The sequence below is a fragment of the Agelaius tricolor genome, unplaced genomic scaffold (genome assembly GCF_023055355.1).
Source record: "Agelaius tricolor isolate 1412-34295 unplaced genomic scaffold, bAgeTri1.0.p SCAF_2, whole genome shotgun sequence".
NCBI lineage: Eukaryota > Metazoa > Chordata > Aves > Passeriformes > Icteridae > Agelaius > Agelaius tricolor.
Window position 1 is genome coordinate 86,309,671 of NW_027269262.1, and position 21,091 is coordinate 86,330,761.

Here is a 21,091-nt window from a genome sequence, read left to right on the forward strand (position 1 = left end):
GCTCCATTAAATGTAATACAATAATGCTGGCCTGGTTAGCATAAGAAGAGCCAGAGGCTGGCTGATGCAAGCCAGTGAAACTCCTGTTACTTAAGGCAGGCAGGCATCGTGCAGGATTGCACTTATCCAGAGCTCTTTGGAGTAGCTGAAAATAATGGGTTTGGTTTTCCCAGCTGTAAGTCCTCAGTGCCCTTAATGCACAGCTTTGTCCTTCCTCTCCCACTCCTTATATAAAAAAAAAAATCTTCCAGACCAGGAAGAAAATTCAGGGGCTAAAGAGGAAATATGTTGTGGAGATGGCATGCTCCACATCAGCTGTATTTTCAGCATGTTTTCCTAAACAAGAGGATCATGTTCTGTCTCTGTGTGTATTCTTCCTCAATCTGATGCATTTTTAACCCACTTACTCTTTTCATTTCAGTCACGCAAAGTAGTAGAAAATTCCTGCAAGTCTCAGGCAGGCAGGTAGGAGAGAGATGGAGACTATTAATCCATTCACTGGGGGAAAGAATCAGAAGAGAATCCTTCTGGGAGAGAGATTTTTAATTCCCTGGCTTTGATAAAAGCTTCGCTTGGCATCTGTTTCAGATCAGACAGCCACGAATCCACCACAGGCAAATCCATAGGAAGCCAGGCTGAGCTGGCTCTCCTGCACACACAACTACTTTCTCTGGCTGACTGTGAGAATTTTACACCTCTCAAAGACTATCTTTCCCTTGTCTCCAGAGTTTCTCTCCTCTGTAGTAGCAATTCTCTGAGAGCGTCACTCGATACTTTTTCATTCAGCAGCCCAGCTGTGGAGGACTAGATTCCTTTAACCATGTCTCCAGCTGTCTGGAGTTATTCTGCAGCAGGCCAGCTGGACCAGGGTAGTTTTTCTTACAGCTGCAATGGAGTAGCTTGGATCAGCTTTAAGGTTGTTATTTTAAAATTCATTAACTACTTTATGTTATTAAAAAAAATGCATAAGAAAAAAAAAGGCAAAAAAAAAAAAAAAAAGCAGCAATTCTGCAAACTATTTGGCTACAATTTGCATCCTTGTTTGGCTACAATATGTAGCCAAGGAGAAGACACTGAACTTGAGGCAGGGGGGCTGCTGGTTTGGCCTTGCTCACAGTGTCTCCCAGTGCAGGATAATGTTGTTCAGCTCCCAGCCCTTTTTGAGAGGTGGAATCTCCAGGGCAGTCTGCAGTCACATCACATCAGGAGACTTTCGGCCCTTACTCATCTCACCTTTCTCAGTCACAACCTTGCATCCCCTTCCTCACCTGCCCCTGGAGAGTGCAGATCTGTCCTTCCAAACAAAAGCAACAAAGAGCTTTTCTCTCCTCCTGTCCTGAGCTCCTTCTGTAAAACATACATGCTTCATGTGCTTCCTTCTCTGCAGATGTTTGTAACCCTGCAACATAGTCCTTCCTCCCTCTTCCCTGGGGAGACATTTACCCCTATGTTAAGTACAGAGGTTTAAGTTACAGGGATGTGTGGGTGGCCTTCAGAAATCATGCCAGTAGAATATTTCTCAACAAGATTTTCAGTTCTAATGGAAAAAGAAGAAGCAACACAACTCTACCCAGCATGCATAAAACAATAGTTGACCTTCCTTTGGTACAGAAGGTGTCTTCAGTGACCTCAGGCAAAAAAACTTCATCTGTGTAAGATGGACCCTGATGATTCTTTTTGAGAAGAGCCCTGTCCTGAAAGCAGGTCTCCCTACTTCTCTGCACTTTCCAGGCTATCTGACTCCATCAGCAGCTCTGTGAGCTGGCAGTATCTCCCACAGCTTTTTCACGGGCACGCCAACTGCTTTGCCAGGTCCTTACAGAGTACCAATCTACTGTGCTGTATTAGCAATGCATCATCTGTCAGAAAGGAATTAGTTGTGTATAGTCTTAATGTTAAGAACATAAATAAACTGTAGATTGAAAAAAGGGGTCATGAGGAGGGAAATTCATTTTTACTGTCCCTCTAATATACCATGTCTCCTCTTTGTCTAGGGAGTATCCCACAGATGATCACCTCTCAGCCAGCACTGCACTTTAGTGCCATCGTTCAAGCTAAGAAAAACCTTGAAACATTCACTGGGGCTGTTTTATTATTTTCCCAATCATGTTTCCTTGACTTGACTTGTCCTGTCCCTTTGATCAATAGCAGACATCACCCAGCATGAGACATGTTTTGGATTGATTTAGAGTGCTTGTTAGTACCAACTTCTAAATCACTTTGCTGAGCTTCCTCTCTTTGATGTTGTTGGCAATGGATAAGGTCTTAGGCTGGGATTTTCAAAGGACAGAACAACTAAAGAGTCCAGAACACTTAAAACTCTCCAGCCTCTGTTGAAAATCACAGGTAAAGAGTGCAAGAAATTTACTTGCTTTCAATGATCAGATTTTCAAGCACTTTGAGGGGCACATAACTGCTTTATGGAGTTTTCAGAGGTGCCTTTCAGAAGTTGTGTGCTTAGGCATATTTGGAAATCCTATTAGAAGCTATTCAGCATCTTTATTTGCCTAAATTCCTTTAAAGCCTGACTCAGCATACGGTGATACTCTTCTGTGTGTGTGAGAGCAACAGCATGAAGAGCAGGCTCTCAGTGAATGACTGATGCTGTATGAATGTGTGGAAAACAAGCAAAATCCCAAATGCAAGGGCTCACATGTTACAGTCATATAACCCAGCCACTTATTTCTTCAGCATTGTCACAGCAAAGCTGTCATTTCCTAGTTCAAGAGTGTTTTATCACATCCTTATCCTTGATACACACTCCAGGAGGAGGAAGGATTCACGAAGCAAGTGGAAGTGTGATTCAGAAACTTCATCAAACTGAGCAATGAAAATGCTCCCAGCAGTGGCCTCTGTCTGTTTTGGTATGTGGAATGGATAGCTGGAGTTCCTCACATAATTTAGGTTACATTACCATTTTTGAAGAAAAATCCACAGTCTGGATTCAGTTTGCATAAATAGGAGCTTCAAAACCAAAGTCTAAAACATCTCATTCCGTTCTTACTAACTTCCAGCTGAAGGATATCTCTGATCATGAATTGTAATGGTGGAAAGTATTGACTGATTCAATGGAAGCAAGAGTGAGAGACAGACAGACACATTGACCATTTCCGAGGAGATATATCCTGTTTCCTATGAGCGTTCTTATTAAAATTATCCCAGTATATACATTCTCTATTCAAGCATGAAGTGCTCATTACAAGTCTCTACATGAATAATGTACACTTAAAATGATTCCCTGTGCCATAAATATTGACCTTGGTTAATAATTGACTATGGCTTTCTCTCTCTGGTCCTCTGAACACTACTGGCTGAGGGTCTGGACTCTTCCCATGCTGTTTCTTTCCTTTTACTCCTGTAATTTTCCAAGAAGATACTATGCTGACAATATCAGTATAATGATGACACAAGTTTGAGCTGGAGTATACAGCAACTCCTCTACCCATCCTGGTTCTGGCTTAGTGTCCCCTGTGACTTAATTGGAAAGTGTGGAAAAAAAATATTCCCTTTCTAATTTAATCTACAATTTCTCTGCTGGTGTTTGCTGCAGTCCTTGACCATTTTTGCTTTAACATGTAGTTAACATTATTACAGTAAAATACATATATCAGCCACTTTGTGAGACTAGCTCATGGAAAGAGTTTCAAAGAGCAGTTTATGGACCAAATTTGCTGCTCAAACTGCAGCAGATCCAAGACATTCCTTGTATTTAAACCTTCCCAGCCTTGTGCTTGATAAATCTGTACTGCCTGTATTGAGCATTTGGAAGAATCTACAGATTCACAGAGGAAGAAAAGCTGAATGATTGTAAAATGTTGCCTGGCAGAGTTTAGGTTTATAATGTCAGCTTCAGCCAAGACTCCAGATCTGTCTCTGTAGGCCCTCACTCTGCAGCTTTTAGGCTGGGCATGCAGGAAAAATGACTCTTACCTCATACACCACCATACTTTATACATCTAGAATGAGTTTTCCATAGAGCTTTGCCTGGGCTTCATACATTAAATGAAAATTGCAGGCAACGATAAAATGTGCTGAATATCCTGTCTGTGGTATTCAGGTACCAGAGAGAAAGGAGGAAAGGCTTTGACAGCAACACTATGAAAAGATTTCATAAGAGTGTTTTGTTCTCTAAGTTCTGACAGAATTTTCCTCTTTTGGACATTCTGCAAATATGTGTTACTAAAAATGCTGTGGTTGTTCCTATAGTTCCCAAATTTTCCCCCGGTGACAGAGTTATAGCCACTCCATGTGGGAGCTGAGAAAACTGTGTCTCTTCTTTCACTCTCAGCCTTTGTAATTCTTAACCCAATGGCTCCTTGTTTTGGGAGAGAAAGATATGGAGGATGCTGTCCAACAAGCAATATCTATTTATGGAGACAGTGAATACACAATGAGTTAGGAGACGGTGACCAAAATGTGCAGCATTGTTTGTGGGTCCTTGAAGACCAATAAAAATAATAGAACTGCAACTGTAAATAGCTTATTACAAACATCCAATTTCTATGCTTGGAATTCAGGACTCTGTCCAGACCATAAAATTAATCCTCATTGCCTGCTGAACCTTGGAAGCTGGACTCCTCTGCCAAAGGTCACTCAGTTCTCAGTGGTGGCATCAGAGCTGATTTGTTTCGGCTCTGTGCATAAACATTTGCTCTGCTTGGTTACAGGCTGGAATTGCATGAAGATCATTGGAAAACTGGGTGAAGTGCCACAGCCCCTTCATAGTTAAGGATTTCACCTCAAGAAAAGGCACATGAAAGGACCTAGGTATTAAAACTGACATTCTGTTATGGGTAATATTAGGAGAATGCCAAAAAAGTTTTGCCTTGGGCTAATACTTGAAATTATTGGCGAAGGAATGATGAGAATTCGTAATCATAGCTAAGGTTTGATGTGGTAAAATATGCTTTATGTTCAATGCTGGTTTTAATTTTTACTACGCCAAGAGTGACAATGTCTGTAATAAATTTTCAAGTATTTAAGATTTTCAATTATTATGTATTAATTGAGAATATTTAGAAATGCCTAAAGGGGCCAAGCTGTGTTGCAGGTTTCTTTGCATAGATTTGCACTGATGTAACATGCACAGATAAAAACTCAATTTTTACATCATCATTTAAATTTTATTTTCAAGTGTTTTCCTTCCTCTGTAGAATGAATCATACAACCTATAAACTACTTTAATACTTCTGGTGGTGGTATCCTGACCCACAAGAGAAATGAACCAGTACCCCCCTTTTACCCCTCTCTTATAGGTCATCATGTAATTGCATAATCAAACTTTTAATTTAAAGTTGTCCTGGAAGCAGTGTTTGGCTTTCTGGACCTTTTCTGTATCTTTCACATTAGAATACAACATAGTCCCTAAGGGAATAAAAAGGATGTGGGTACACCCTCCTGCATTAAAGCCCTGTGTCACTACCACTGCAAACTATTGATAAGACATTTTGCTCCCCATCATGGTCATGTCTTAGGAATCAAAAAAAAAACCCAAAAATACCCAAACGAAATTAAACAAAACAAACAAACAAACAAACAAAACCAAAAAACCAAACCAAACCAAAAACCCAAACCAAAAAAGTAAAAAAAAAAAGAAATATGCAGAATCTCAGGGCTGAGCTACAATGCTCAGCTGTTCCAGCAAAGATGATGATTCTTATCCTATACCCCCATCTCCTCCCTTAAAGCACAAAACCAGCCAAAGACTCACTCAAAATCAGTGGTGGCCACGAGGTCTTCAGAGATGATGCTGAAGGTATGGACATGCTCCTGGCCTGTGAGTGGGATGCTCTAACACAAGTCCACTCACCAAATGGCCCTTATCTCCAGGCTTCTGGGACATTTCACCTCTGCCTGTGTCCAAATGGGCTGGTATTGGTACAATTGTCACTGGTCAAAAAAGGTGGAAATCCACACAGATCTGTTGTGAAACCGAGTGTTAGCAGCCTGCCTCAGGGCTGGAGACTGCCAGTAAGAGTTTGGCAGTGGCACAGAATGTACATGGAAGTTTTCATGTTCTGCTTAACCTACACCATCAACAGCACCAAATGGGACATAGGTGAAAAACTCAAAGATATTTTCATTAGTTAATGGACTGCAGTTTTACACCAGAAATCAGTGCCCCCCATTGCCTGACAGACACTTGGTAGATCATTTCCAGTTGTCCCTGTACAAGGGACCAGGTGCAGCCCATCCTGGTTGCTAAAATCCCAGCCACACATCTGCTGGTGTGAGTGGACAGACCCCTTCTGACACCCCTAGGCTCCAAGCCAGCAAACAGGGCTGCCCATTAAGGCCTCCTTTTGTAACTGGAACCTAAAACATCCATCTGAGCTGCAGCTGGTACTTGTGGGAAGTACTTCCCACTCTGCTGGGCTGTGAGTGAGAAGGCAGAGCTGGGCTCTGCTCCTGCCAAGCTGGGCATGGAGACAAGTCCCTTCCCCTCATTCCTCACCCTTCTCCCTCCCTCTCTCGTGGTCTGTGAGCAGAGGAAAGCCTGTCTCATCCTGCTTGTATGTGCAGTGCCCTGCAAAAGATGGCCTTGATCGCATCTGTGGTTTACAGGCTTTATTATAGGACATGGAAACAATGGGAGTTTTATTACCCTGAATGTATCATTTCTGTTTGAATGCTCCCTCAGCATGGTGTTCTGACTCCAGGCTTGCTGAAAGAGGCTTGCATAGTAATTGAAAGATTGGTAATATTGCTAATGCTGTTCAGAGCATAATTCCACATCAAAACTCGGCTTGGCTTTTGGGGCCTTTTAAACATCCAAGTTTTATCCACTTCAATTCAGCTTCTGAGCCTCCTTTCCACAGTGGATCAAACCAAAGGCCTGAATCCAACTATACTCTGAATGAAGCTCCAGATTGTATAGCTTCAAGTCATCTTCCTACATATGAAATTGCATGCTGTACTGCTTTGTAGAGCAGAAGTCCTTGGTCAAGTGCTTTTGTGCTCTATTACGTAGAACTGCAATAAAACCAACTTTTCCAGTTGGTTTATAATCCATGTTTATTATAGCCCCAAAAGTTCATACCCTGGAGATAAAGCTGGTAAGTCTCACTTCCCAATAGAAGTTTATCCCAAGCAGAGCTGAGAAAGACTTTCATACCAACCAAAATATGGTTGTCACCAAAGAATTCTATCCCAGTCTACAAAGGAGGGTACCACTTTGCTTTTTCCTTCTTTCAGAGACTGGAAATTCAGCCTGCAGGTCTCAAAGTCAAGTTAAAATCATTCTGCCTACCTCTTGCAGATAAAAAACCCCAAAAAACTCTGCTAATTACCACAGCAAGGAACTGATTTTCATAAAAGCTCAGTTCCTATTTTGGCACAGAGCTAATTGGTTAGAAGTCCTAAGAACTATGTACACCAATTACTGATCTCTTTCAAAGTATGTCACAATGGGAGCTGCTAGTTTGTGAACAATTGTGAAAATCTCCCCTCACATTAGCAATATTAGCAAAAGGTTTTGCATCTGGTGCTTAACTCTGGTGAGGGTCAGAATAGGACCATTTATTTTCAAAATCAGAGGTTTCTCAGCGGAAAGCTGTGGTTGAACTCTATGGTTTGACTCAGATGTAGTTAGTACAGTCTTTGGAGATTGTAGTGGGTTGACCCTGTTGAGATGCCAGGCACCCACCAAAGCCTCTCTATCACTCCCCTCTGCAACTGGACAGGGGAGAGAAAATATAACAAAGTTCAAGGGTTAAGATGAGAGATCACTCACTAAACACCATCACAGGCAAACCAGGCTCAAATTGGAGATATTAATTGATTTTATTATTAACAAAATCAAAGCAGGACAATGAGAAGTAAAATAAGGCCTTAAAAGCACCTTCCCCCAGTGCCTCCCTCCTTCCTACCCTGACCTCCTGCCCCAGCAGCACAGGGAGATGGGAGTGGGGTTTACAGTCAGTTCACCACAGGCTGCTCCTGCTGATGCTTGGGGAGAGAGTCCTTCCCCTGCTCCAGCGTGGGTTCCTCCCATGTGAGACAGTTCTCCACACACTTCTGCAATGTGGGTCACTCTTCCATGGGGTGCAATCCTGCAGGAATAGGCTGCTCCACTGTGGGACCCCACAAGGTCACAAGTCCTCCCACAAAACCTGCTCCAGCATGGGCTCCTCTCTCCATTTGCCTGCAGGTCCCTGCCATGGACAGCCCATGGGATCACAGCCTCCTCTCAGGCATTCACCTGCTCCAGTGTGGGTCTCCTCCAGGGGCTGCAGGTGGATCTCTGCATCCCCGTGGATCTCCGTGGGCTGCAGGGCACAGCTGCCTCATCATGGTCTTCACCATGGGCTGCAGGAGAATCTCAGCCTGGAACACCTCCTGCCCCTCCCTCTCCAGTGACCTGGGTGTCTGCAGGGCTGTTCTTCTCACATGTTCTCACCCCAGTCTTCTCTGGATGAAATTACATTTGCACAATACCTTTCTTTCTTACGAGCGTGTGGCAGAGGTGTTTCCATCACTCCTAACTGGCCCAGTCTTCACCAGAGGCACATCTTTCTTGGAGCTGCCAGGGATTGGCCAGACATGGGGGAAGCTTCTGGCAGTTTCTCACAAAAGCCACCCCTGTAGCCCCTCCACTACCAAAACCTGGCCACACAAACCCAATTTGCCATTTCACATCACTGCTCTAACAGTAGGATGCTTTCTCTATTGCCTTCTTCTCTGTTCTCTCAATCCATTTTCTTTTTAACATGGGGAAACATTTTCTTGGCACTCCATCTAGTCTTGATCAGCCAGGAAGTGTTGACAGTGTTGCACTTTCACTGTATTAAATCTGTCAACCTAATATGAGAATAAACTCAGATTTTCTGGTAAACATACCTAGGGCACACAGAAAGCAGCTCTACAAGATACAAGCTTGTAATTTCTAATGAATCTTTTGACTATGCACACTAAGTGTGTCCTCTCCATCTCATAAACCAAGAATAAGAGCTGCCTTTTCCACGAGGAAACTGGCATTGCATTTGTGGGAGCAAGGGGCTGTTTCCAAAGTGTTATAAAAAGCAGTTTATCTGAGCTGTGGTCAATGTATCATCCTTCTCTCACTTTTTGAGCCATTTTTTTGAGAATGATGAATTGTAGTCATCACTGCATGCAATTAATTTTTCCTCAGCTGGTTCTTATAGTGTGTTTGTACTAAGTGTCCTCTAACAGCTGATAAATCATCCCTGAGTAGCTGCAGATGCAGCAGCAGTGACAAACACTGGACTGACGACAGGAATGTGCCACACCATGTCTCTTGTCCCCTTTTCCAGGAAAGAATTTTGTGACCTTTGGTGGCATTTGCAAGAAGCCAGTTTATACTGATGTTCCATGGCTCTATTGATCTCTGTGTAATATTAATCTTAAACAAACAGGCCATATAATTTATGTAAACTCCATAGGTAATTTAATTCCTCTCAGCAAAGGTCAGGGCAGAATATTTAAGATTTCATTTGAATAGAAATTACAGTTAGAAATGAAGGGGGGGGGAAAAAAGGAGAGGGAAAGGGAGAAATTTGGAGCTTGTCATATCAATTATTACAGTGTAACTAAGAGGTATCGAGTTACTTCTCAAGGGCTCATCTGCACACACAGTTTGGAAATGTTTGCCTAGAAAGACTTATAAATATCTTTAAGTGTTCAAATAGTTCTAATGGATAGTGAATGAAAACATCACCCTTTTTTCAAAGAGAACTGAGACTCTCCTTAAATGAACAGAGCACATCTTTGTAACTGACCATGACTGTAGTATCCATTCTTCCTTCACCACAATCTCAAGGCCATGGAGAGTATTATTTTTCTGTTTACCTTCCAATTTCAAAAATCTTTCAATTTTAGTGTTGAAGCTTTTCTTCTACCAGAATAATATGTGTTCATTGGGCAAGTCCAGATGTTCATATTGAAGGCATAGCTTCTGAGAAAAGATATAAAAAAAACCTACTTCATGACAAAATTTCATGCTCTGAATATTGTCTTGTTTTGCTTGATATGTCCCAAACTATCAGAATGTTGTGCCATGTTTTGGAAAGGCTTGCATAATTTCTACCACTTATCTGATGAAATAGTCTCTCTCTGGACTCAACAAAGGTCTGTCACAAGGCTGAGAGAGGACCTAGGCTGGGCATGGAGACATTCAGCTGGTGAAAACCTGGGAGCAATCCAATCTATGGAGAAGATTTCAGCAAGTGTCACAGTCACTTCCTCCTCCAGCTGAGAAGAGTCTGCATTCACAGAGAAGGCTGGGGTATAAAATACTTTCAGCTACAGAACAGCGTAAGGGGTAGAGGTAGGATTTTTCAGAGTAACTCTTCATTGTATTTTTTGCTCCACTGAATGGCCTGTAAATGCTGTTGTGAAGTGGAGTAGTGGCTGATCATCACTGAGAAATGTAATCCTGCTCTCATCTTAGTGCCATGCATTGCCACACCCCAATAATTTGCAGAAATTATTGTGTAAAAGTAAAAGCCCTTGTCCCCATTCAGCAAGTAGTGACCACTAGGAATTCAGAAGCAAAGAGCACCTGCAGCTGCATCTCTAAACTCTGGCTGCCCACTGCTCTGAGGCAGCTGCAGCATCTGCTGCAGGTCTTGCTGCTGCAGCTCCTGCTGCACTCCCACTCCCATCAGCAGCATCTGTCTCACCAGCTTTGCAGCAGCATCTTCCATCTTGCAGCTGGCTGCCTTTGCTCTGTCAGAGGCCCATCTGCCTCCACACTGCCTGTCTCTGTTACTGATATGATTGAAATCACACCTGCTCCTCCACTGGCTGCTGCTCTCATTATGGCTGTAATGTCATTCGCTCTTGTGCTTTCTGCTGCTGTTACTGCCATAATGTCCAGGCATCTGACTCAGGTTTGACACAGTTACTCATAACCTCTGCTCTTGTTCTAAGATGAGGACATGAGTGTAGCTGGGCTGATGTGACCTGAAGATTCATCTAAAGCCATGTTTCTGGCCATCTCCATGCACTAAGGGGGAAATTGTAGGCTCTCTACAATAAGTAATGTGGGAAGATTGATGCTGATCTTTCCTTGCTCCTTCAGTTGGTGCAGCAGCTATAGTTAGCTGGGATTTGGGAGAACTAGGTTCAGATTCTGCTTCACAATCAATTTGTTCTATTACTTAGGCATAAATTTATTGTGGAGTTTTACACTTTGTGTCACCAGTGCCCATTTTCCGGTGGTTGGTTTTCACTATGAAAGGAAATGTGAGTGTCTTTGTCTTAAAGTTCCCCATGCAGTGGATGAGGAAAGTTACAAGAACCTCAGGAATTTTCTCAAAAGTTGCAGCACTGAGAAAAGGCTTCCCCACAGGAAATGGAAATGACATGGACACTTTCTTTAATGCAAGGTAAAACCATCCCCTGGAGGGATGTGCCTGTTTCTTTTCAAAATGAAAGAGGACTCAGTCCTTCTTTCTCAAAAAACAGCTGACGTGCAAGTGCTCACTTTCCCCTCTGGATGCAATGGCAGGTCTGAAAAAAGTAACTGAGGGATGAGATTTCAGTGAGTTTTGGCTGTCAGTTTGAAATAATGCCTTCCCATCCCACCTCCACCAGAAGTTTGCCTCAAAATTATTAAAGAGCTGGGTGTATGTAGGGAATTTTCTCATCTACAAGCTCTGCATACAGTGCTTAAAAATTCAGCAGGTGACAGGGGAGAGGGATGGACCACCCTTTGGCCGTGAAGAAGAAATTTGAGCTGTGGTGATCTGAGCCATCTTCTATGAGCTATGGCTCCCACAAGTAGCAATGGTGATAGTTATGTAAAACAACAGCTTTGGGTTAAAAAATAAAGAAAAGAGAGAGAGAGGTAAAGGACTAGCCTTGTAGGTCTGCTCTCAAGGACCATTGTTACAGGACAGGGAGGAGCATTATCTGGTGAAGTCCTGTTGCTGGTTATTCAATGTGATCACAGGTTTTCTCAGTAAATCTCTGCCATGCAGTAAAACTCACCTGGTTACTCATGGAAATACAGAAACAAATTGAACTTTCTCGTTTTCTTGTAAGCAATCCTACTTCCAGGCCAAAAGCTTGGCTCCTCACACATGCCCCCCTCAGGCCTGTCTTCACTGGTGTATGCTGGCACACCTGGTATTCTTCATTGCAAGCTTCAACCCAAAAGGCATACCATTCACTTACACCACGTTGGCATGCTCTGCTAGAGTAAAAAGTCACCATCTTTGAGCCACTAAGCCCTGAGAAGAGGCTGGGCTCCTCAGCTTAAGCACAGCCCTTGCAAATATGTTGATTTGTGTTCAGGCTCATGGGTTTGTGACTCCTAATGTATATTTGTAAGACTTCTCTGGCTCATTGGTAGTATACCTCAGCATATCATAATATGTCTCCTCTCCTCTCCTCTCCTCTCCTCTCCTCTCCTCTCCTCTCCTCTCCTCTCCTCTCCTCAGTTCTAGTCCCAGCTCCCTGTGGATGTTTTGTTATGGTGCACTGTCACACCCACTGCAGTGGATGCTGTGGGAAGTGGTGATGGAGCAGTCTGACAATGCTGAGTCAGGCAGCCCCACGCTTGCTGAGCTCAGGACACTCCACTATCCTCCTAGAAGGCAGCAGGCTCTGTCTGGGTGCTTACATTGCAATAACTGTGTAACATTTGCAGAATCAGGAGTCCAATCTGCCATCAAAATGATCCACAAAAGCAGCTGGTCTCATGCCTGTCTGGTCAAACTAGACCAAACCTCTAAACCTTCTGAGGTTTGCCCATCACTAATAATTAATGTTTAACTTTGATAAAGCTGACATTTGGTTTATAAAGGCAGACTAATAAGCTCCAAGAAGGCTCAGAAATCCTATCAAGTGTTGCATTACAAATCTTAAAAAATTGCTCTAAAAATTAACATAATCTACTGCTGGGCACGTTAGTATATTAATGTGATTGGAAGCGTGACCTCTTTCTGCTAACTTTCCAAATGACCCCAGTAAATCTGTGGCATTTCTACTTATGTTAGAGATAACTATTTTTTACAGACCTGTAAAAATATAAGATACAGAAAATATAGATACAAAAAATACTGTATTTTCAGGGCTTTAAAAATTTCTGTTACAGGCTTTTGTCTTATATGAATGTGTTTTGTATTTAATGAGTAGCTCAAAGTTTACACATTTTACGCAACTGGTTTTTGTCTGGGCTTTTTTCTTTGGCTTTCCATTTCTGAGGCAGATGTTATCTTTATGGTTAAAGAGGTTTGGGCCTCCCTCTGTGACATTTAAAGGACCCAAAGCTTACTAATTTTAATTTCAGTGGCTGCAGCTAACAAGTAGTGGGAGTTACTGACCTTGAGATGACATGCATGGAAGGACAAAGTGTAATGGGGACTTTGTCATATCTCTGTGTGTCTCTGTTGAATGGCAGCTGCAATGTGCATCTATGTGTTTTAGATGTGCTATTTCCCTCCCCAGCCTTATGGATGGACATCATCTCTATGACATGAATGATGCAGTAGAGAATAACATACACAGTCACTTACACAAGGGGAAGAAAACAAGGAAGAGGAAGTAAATAAGATGAAATGAAAAGTAGGAAGCAATGTGTTTTCTCATATCTTCATCTTCCTTCAGCCTGACTCAGGGTGAAGGTTTTGCTTGCAATTCTTAATCTATTCAGAACACAGAGCTAAAGCCAGGTACAATATTAATGATAAACATTAGCCCTCACAAATTGCTAAATCTTTTTCCAGCTTTTGACATTCCCTCTTTAATACAATGTTGTTTCTTCCTGTTCCTTATCTACTCCTTGCCTTCTGTGAGCATGGGAGCCCATCTTTCTTTGAATTGATGGGTCTTCATCAGATATGTTGATTGTTGTCCTCTTCACCAAATACCCTGGGTGTCTCAGTATGCCTTAAACAGATCAAAGCAAATTTTCTTCATTCTCCATCTTCTGAAATGGCTGTGGAGTACTGCACAGTTTGTCCCAGCTCCTTCTGATCTGACAGCAATTAACATACTAAGAAAAATGGCACACATATCCTAGAGAATATGTGTGAAATCTGAAAAAAATATGGACTAAGGGGTAGAGCAAGTACAGGGAGTGATGAAGAATGATAAATTTGCAATAGAATGGAGTTATTAAGCTTCTTGTAAATATAAATTGAATTCACTAGGTGATATTGGGTCCAAATAATTGGAGAGAATTTTTAAAATGTTGACAGTTTCATCATACACTCAGAAACATTTTGGCAGAAGAAAGTCTGTTCAGCCTTAACTGCATTTTTCCCAATGCACTTTTTCCCCAGATGAGCTACTGAAGAGGAAAAAAGATAAATTTCTTCCTGCAGGTCTAGGCTACTCAAGCTGCAGGGAGTTGAAGGTGTGCATCTCCTTTTTAACATCTTGGCTATTCCCCAAATGTGCCTGGCTGACTAAGTGGCCATCTGTGTGAATTGACTGTGTTGTCCCTGGCTCCAGTGACCACCCAGCCTGAACTCTGCAAGGGGGGCTGCCTGCCTGTGGTTGGTTTCTTCCCCAAATAGCTCTGAAGTGTGGCTTGGTGTGTGCTCTAAGTAAAATTATGCTACTGTTCAGTTCTCCGCTTGATTAAAATGTATCTTTCAGCATTTAAGGGTGGGCAGTGACTTCCTGGGATTAGAAAGGGAAGTGAACTGGCTGGAAAGCAGCAAGGAAAGAAGTTGTTTACGAGTAGTGTGAGGGCAGAGTAGCATGTGTTGCTGAAATCTGGGGCTTGGCTGCATTACTCAACTCCAGTTACAGATCTGCTAAATACGTTCCGAGTCCCGTTTTCTTTCTTAATAGCACACACACGGACGCTTTTCCCAGAAGAATGATTCATCTGCTGTGGTATCCCAGATAAATTTCAGGAGAGCAGGCTGCCTTGGGCTGACAGTGTATCGTTTGCCTCAGGACAAATGCCCTCACAGACTGTCAAGTTGGCTGAACACAGGCTTCTGAAGAATTGGACTTTTTCAACATGTAAGCTTTCACTCAGCATAACAATTTTTATTCCCGTAATAAACGTTTTGAACAGCTTTGGAAATCCTCTCATGGCTGTGGCAGGAGAGGCACCACCGTCCACAGGAAGTACAACTATTATAAATTCACAAGTACAATCACTACTTAACAGGTGTGTGTGAAACATGAGTGAGTACACTGAGGTGCCCCTTCACTAATTTATAGAAACTGAAACCTCAGTTGTTTTGAAGGCATGAATGTTGCAGTGGCTGTCAACTTAATGAACAAGATAGGTTTTTTCGATCAACTTATTTCACAAAGAAATAAGTTGATAAAAGAAACCTATTTTAAGTCTTTTAATGACCAATTTTTAAAGCAGTCAAAATATTGGCTTCCTGAGGAAGCCAATAGCTGATTTTAAAAGTGGCAGGGTTTTTTTTTTCTTTGTTTTTTGTTTTTAATAGATATATGTGTATGCTTAGAATATGAAAAGAAAGTATTTTCAACCTCCAGAGTCATTGGAGTGGACAGTAACATTTTCTTGCAAGTAGAGGACAAGATTTCGAAGGTTTGGCCCAGGCTTTGATACAGACTTGTTTTCTGCCAGTAGCAATTAATGTCGCTCTCTTTTCTCTGTCAGATGAGTTGGATAACATTCTCAGTTGCACTGGAATCTAATCAATTTTCCTAAAACATCTAAAGATCCTTGGATGGGAAACAGTATCTGATTCAAATACCGAATCTATAGTTTCTGAAATTTTCTGTCTGAACACCTTCTGGCTCAATATGTTTGCATCTTAGTGAAAAAAGGAAAGGAAAGGAAAGGAAAGGAAAGGAAAGGAAAGGAAAGGAAAGGAAAGGAAAGGAAAGGAAAGGAAAGGAAAGGAAAGGAAAGGAAAGGAAAGGAAAGGAAAGGAAAGGAAAGGATTGAGTTTGAGCTTGAACCAGCTTTCCTTCTGTCTTATTTGGTCCTCACTAGTGCTGTGCCACACCTTCTGGCTTTTCTCCTTTTTATTCCTCTGGATATTAAGAAAATGCCCAGCTTATTTTAATGGTCATAGAATGAGAAAATGAAATATCACTTTTTTATGTAAATTAGTTATTTTCTTATGCTGAAGAAGCAGCTTTTTTTGATGGCAGTGGCTTCTGTTGTATTTATGTTCCTCCATTGATCTCATCAGGGTGCCAGATGAGCCACCCTTACAGCTGGGTCCAATATTAATGAGGAAAGGGACCTGTTAATTGTAGCAAGTGGTTCAGAGACCAGTGCTTCAAAGCCAATTCAGCCAGACGAGACTGAACCTCCCTGTGCACTGTTTTTCACGTGAACTTTTATAATCTTTTGACAAAATATTCGATATAGAGACACAGAATTTTCAATGAAGAAGTTATTTTTGCCATTAAGGACGAGCATTGTGACCTGCCATCTTCCTCTTATGAGACTGAATGATTAACCAAGGTTATCCTATCAAATGATGGTTTATTTTATTTTCTAGAAATAAGGTGAATTGAATCTACACCAGAGCATGGGGAATTTTCAATTATTTGCTGTGAACCAGTCTCCTTCAGCTTTTTGTGTTTTTTAAACTTTGTGGTTTTTAACTCTCTAAGGGAAATATCTCTCTGCTAAAAGTCTATTTTGCTGTAAGTTGCAGGGCTTCAACTGACATTCTGGTGGATATTGCAGTGAACTTCTTGGTCTCTTAGGCTTGTTATTCAATACTCCTCATTTTGCTTCTTTTATTCTGAGAAATATATGATGGTCATATGAACTTTTAAACTTTTGCTCAGGCACAGTGTAGAAACCCATGGTTCTCAGATGTGCAGGTCTTTCTCCTCTCTTATGTCTGGTAGAGCATTCACTAGCTACTGGTTTAGAGGGAAAAGATCTTTAGTACCAGGTACGTCCTAGGAAAGAATTTTGGCACAAAGTCATTTTGTTGTAAGCTAGAAAGGAATTCACTAGGAGCTGTTGTCAGCAATGCTTGTTGCAGCCCACCAAAGGGAGGGTTCTCTGAAGAAGGTCTTTGTCATCCTTGGGACTCTCCTTTAGCAGTTCCAGCTGTGAAGACAGCAGGGTGCTCATTGCTGCTAGGCACCATGGGGGTATGGAAAAGGGAATATCTTCTGAGCAATTTCCAGTCTTTGTTCAAAAGCTGACCAAGTATTTTCTTCACGGACATTATTTCACAGAGATGGAAGTAATGGATCAAATATTTCTAAGCGTAGGATGCAAGTGCACTTAAAATATTTTTCAATCTTTTTCAAAATAATCAGTAATTTGGTTTACTCTCTGGGGTTTATAAAAAATAAGATAGGAAAGGAAATAATAATTTCAAAAAGTGATTAATTTGTATGTGTTTTACTTAAGCATGACTGTAAATTTGGTTATCCTATTCACAAATGAAAACATTATGTGAAGTATATTGTGATTTCAGAAGAGTTTGTAAGGTACTACTAGAAGTTATTTGGACAGTTACATTTTCTGAGGTTTCTTAAAATCCACAACTATGATTGTCCTCAGTAAGAGTCCTTTCCTTTCCATCTGTAGTAGTGCTCACTATAGTTTTTTTATAGCCTAGGTTTTCTGACTGTGTCAATCCACTGGCAGTTTTCTTTGACCTTCCTGTATAGTGCACACTAAATATTACTTAAGAATAAAAAAATTTGTTAATGGTTTTTTAGTTTTTGTTAGGAACCTATGGTTGTGAGCTAATAATATCCTAGTTCACAACTGTCATTTCTATCTCTGTCATCACTTGCCCTCTGGAAGTTATGTCTGTGTTTTATAAGTCAGTGTTCAGGATCTTTATTTTTATGTAGACTTTTGCCCATTCTAGCCAGGATTATTTGTATACAAACAAAGATTTTTTTCACATTACATACCCACTTCCACTCATCTTTGGACAGGAACACTTAGAACATTATCAATATTACATTTCACAACTAATCATCAGCTAGTTGAAACTGGCAGATGAAAATGTTTGGTTCCATTATGTCATCCCATTCTTGTTTCACTGGTCAATGTGTCATTTATAGCTGTGGTAAAATTAGTTCAAAGCATGAAGAACTTGAACAACCCATGTTCAGTAGTTATCAAGTATTGATAAAGGACAAAGCTTTGAGCTGAAAATCTGTGATATGATGGAAACTTGTATAGCTTTCCTGAGGTTTTCAAATTTGTTGATTCCTGTTGTAGGCAGGAGCTGGGACTTACCAAAGAATTTGTGGACAGAGCAACTGCATCAAAGATTCTGCAATCTTTGCATCAGGGCAGCATGCTTTTTCTTCACATCTGTGATTAAATTTCCATGAAAGACATTGTGATTAATGACTACAAATCTGAAAGAAATCCTGAATTACACCAAACTCTAAAGTTTGGTGTAACTCAGATTCATGGACAAGGTGACATGAGACAGATACATTAAAATAAATGGAATCTTTCCTATGTTGTGGCTTCCCAGCCATTTCACAGCTTTTGGAGTCAACCACATTACACCTCGCATAGCAGATTTGCATCTGCAAAAGATCACTTTCTGTCAAGTAACTGTGCTCTTATACAAAGTGGCCGTTTCAACCTTGTTCCTTCAGTCTGTCTGCTCTGTGATCAATATCACAGTCTAGACCTGGATGACTGCAGAATCTGATTGCAGCTTAATTTCCCACAAGAGTAGCTAGACCTGCTGAAACAGCTTGAATATGCAGCACTGAATAAGCAGGCTGAGTGACAAATGCCCTCACACCATATTGGGAAGCCCAATTAGCAGAGTGCATCTTGCTGTGTTATTTTTCTTCCTATTGCATTTTGGAAGGATTAAACTCTGGGACAGTCATTGTTAAGTAAAGGAAAATAACATTGGAATCCATTACTGAATAAATAAAAATCCATTACTGAGTAAAGGAAACTAAAAGTGCATGTGGTTTTTTAAAAATTCTTCAGTTTATATAAGTGTATATAAGATTAGCCTTAAATACTTGAGGATAAACTGGCAGTATGTTAAACTCTAAACATCCACTAAGGACTTTTACCCAGTTCATTGCTAGGTTTAACTGGGACAGTGGAAAACATTACCTCCCCTACCCATCCTTTTCACAGTCACTGTCAGAAGACACTGTCCCCACAGTGTGGTTGGAGGTGCATCTGACCTATGAAGTTTAGAGCCTGCAGGCAAAAAGCACTGATGAGAGCAGCAAGCTCGTTATTGGGTTTGACTGCATGCACTGGCTAATGAGGATTGGTAACTTCATTTCGGGTGGCATCTGCTTTTCCTAATGCCAGCAGGGTCCCTGTCTGCTCTGCCTGTGAACTGTCTCCTGCAAGGCTTCACTCTGAGACTCAGGTCAAGCCTCAGTCAACACCAGTTGACATTAAAATGCTGGGCTGTAATTTGCAGTGCTTTAAAGATGCTTCATTGTTATGTCTGTCCCTGCTGCACAAGTGCTGACTCTGGTAGAGAGTCAGAAGGGAAAACTTGGGGCCAGTGATTGCATCCACTGTCAAAACTTAAGTCACTGGTATATGTGAGTCAGTGAGAGAGCTCTTGGTCTGGTTTGCCAGATGAAGTGATCTTGTCCCTCCAGAGAGGTTTTGATGGATGAAGGGGAAGGTATCAGAAGCTTCTTTTCCCTGGACAGGCAGCCAGGAAGGGAAGGTGAGAGCAGAAGTGTGCCAGGGGATGTGCTCAACTGACTCACCTCTGTTAGGCAATGCCTGAGCTCCCTTCAGCAGCAAATACAAGCCAAAGTAACCTCAGGGTACGTTTATGCAGAAGATTGGGCTGCACAGCTTATCCCACTATGGACACTCTTGGCTACTCTAATTTCTAGGACTCAGCTTTCAGTTATTGTGCCAGCTACCCCTGCTGAAGGTAACAAAGAACCTTCATATTACTTTACTTTTTATGCTGAGACCTAACTAATTCAGCTGTGGAGGTGTCAGTGAAAACAAGAGCAAATAAAGAAAATGGATGTGGGGAAGGAAAGGAAGTATCGAAGACAAAGGGCTTAGGTACCTCCCAACTGGGGATCACTCATACAATGGGCCATTAAAATTTAGCTGAGTCGAGTATATTGTTTTTAATTTGTATTCCCATAACATACTCTGTTATGGAGGGTGTATGCAGCAAATGCATATTAATGATGCTGCACATTTGCATATTATAGATCCATAATACCAAGGGTGTTGTAAAAATCTTTATTAAAAGTGGTGACTATGCAGCAGTCAATTTTCTCTGTATCTCAACCATTTTAATGCCTTTTTTTTGCACACACACACACACACACACACACACTCTACAACTGATAGCTATACTACATTAAGGGACTAATGACCTGCAAAATTCCATTTATAAAAATGAAGAAATGTTAGATTTATATGGGGAATCATCAAATTATCTCATCTTCTGGAAGATTTCCAGTTCTTTGTTTCTTTGTTCTAAAATTTTTAAACCAATAACCTGACAAATGCAATGTTGTTAAAATATATATTTTTAATCCACTTCAGATTTAGTGCCAGGAGAAGATTACCCTGAATTTAGTTTTCAGGATAATTTGTATGGCTGAGATACATATTTCTGCAACTCAACATTTTAACATGAAAAGTAGCCCCATCTGGGCTAGCTGTAGATTTAGTTAGCAGTCCTTAACTAAGGAAAACTTCAGTGGTTACTTCAGCATGTCTGAGCAGACATATCCTTTTCTGGATTACACTGAACAAAATATGGCAAGTTTGCCTCCCATCACTATTGTTCATGGATGATGCTACTGATTCAAGAGAACTTAGAAATGTGTAAAAAAGGGAGTATCCTGGTTAGTTATACTACAATATGAGCAAAAGTCTTGGTTGCCATATCTCAGTCTTGGTGAATAAAGGTTTTTTATGTAAGAGTTGAAACTGTGGCCCAGATTCATAGAACCATAGACCAGCTTGGGTTGGGAAGGCCCTTAGAGATCATTTGGTTCCAAACCCCTGCCTTCCACTAGACCAGGTTTCTTAGAGCTTCACTAAAAACCTTTGAAGTTCTCTGTAAAGGCTAAAGGCCAGGGACAGGCAAACATTTCCACTCTCTTTTGAATGGGGTTTTGTGCGCTGAGGAACCACTTGTAGCTGTTTCTCACTAGAACAGAATAATGGCAAAAACGGGGAAAAGTGGACTCCAAGCTCATGGGG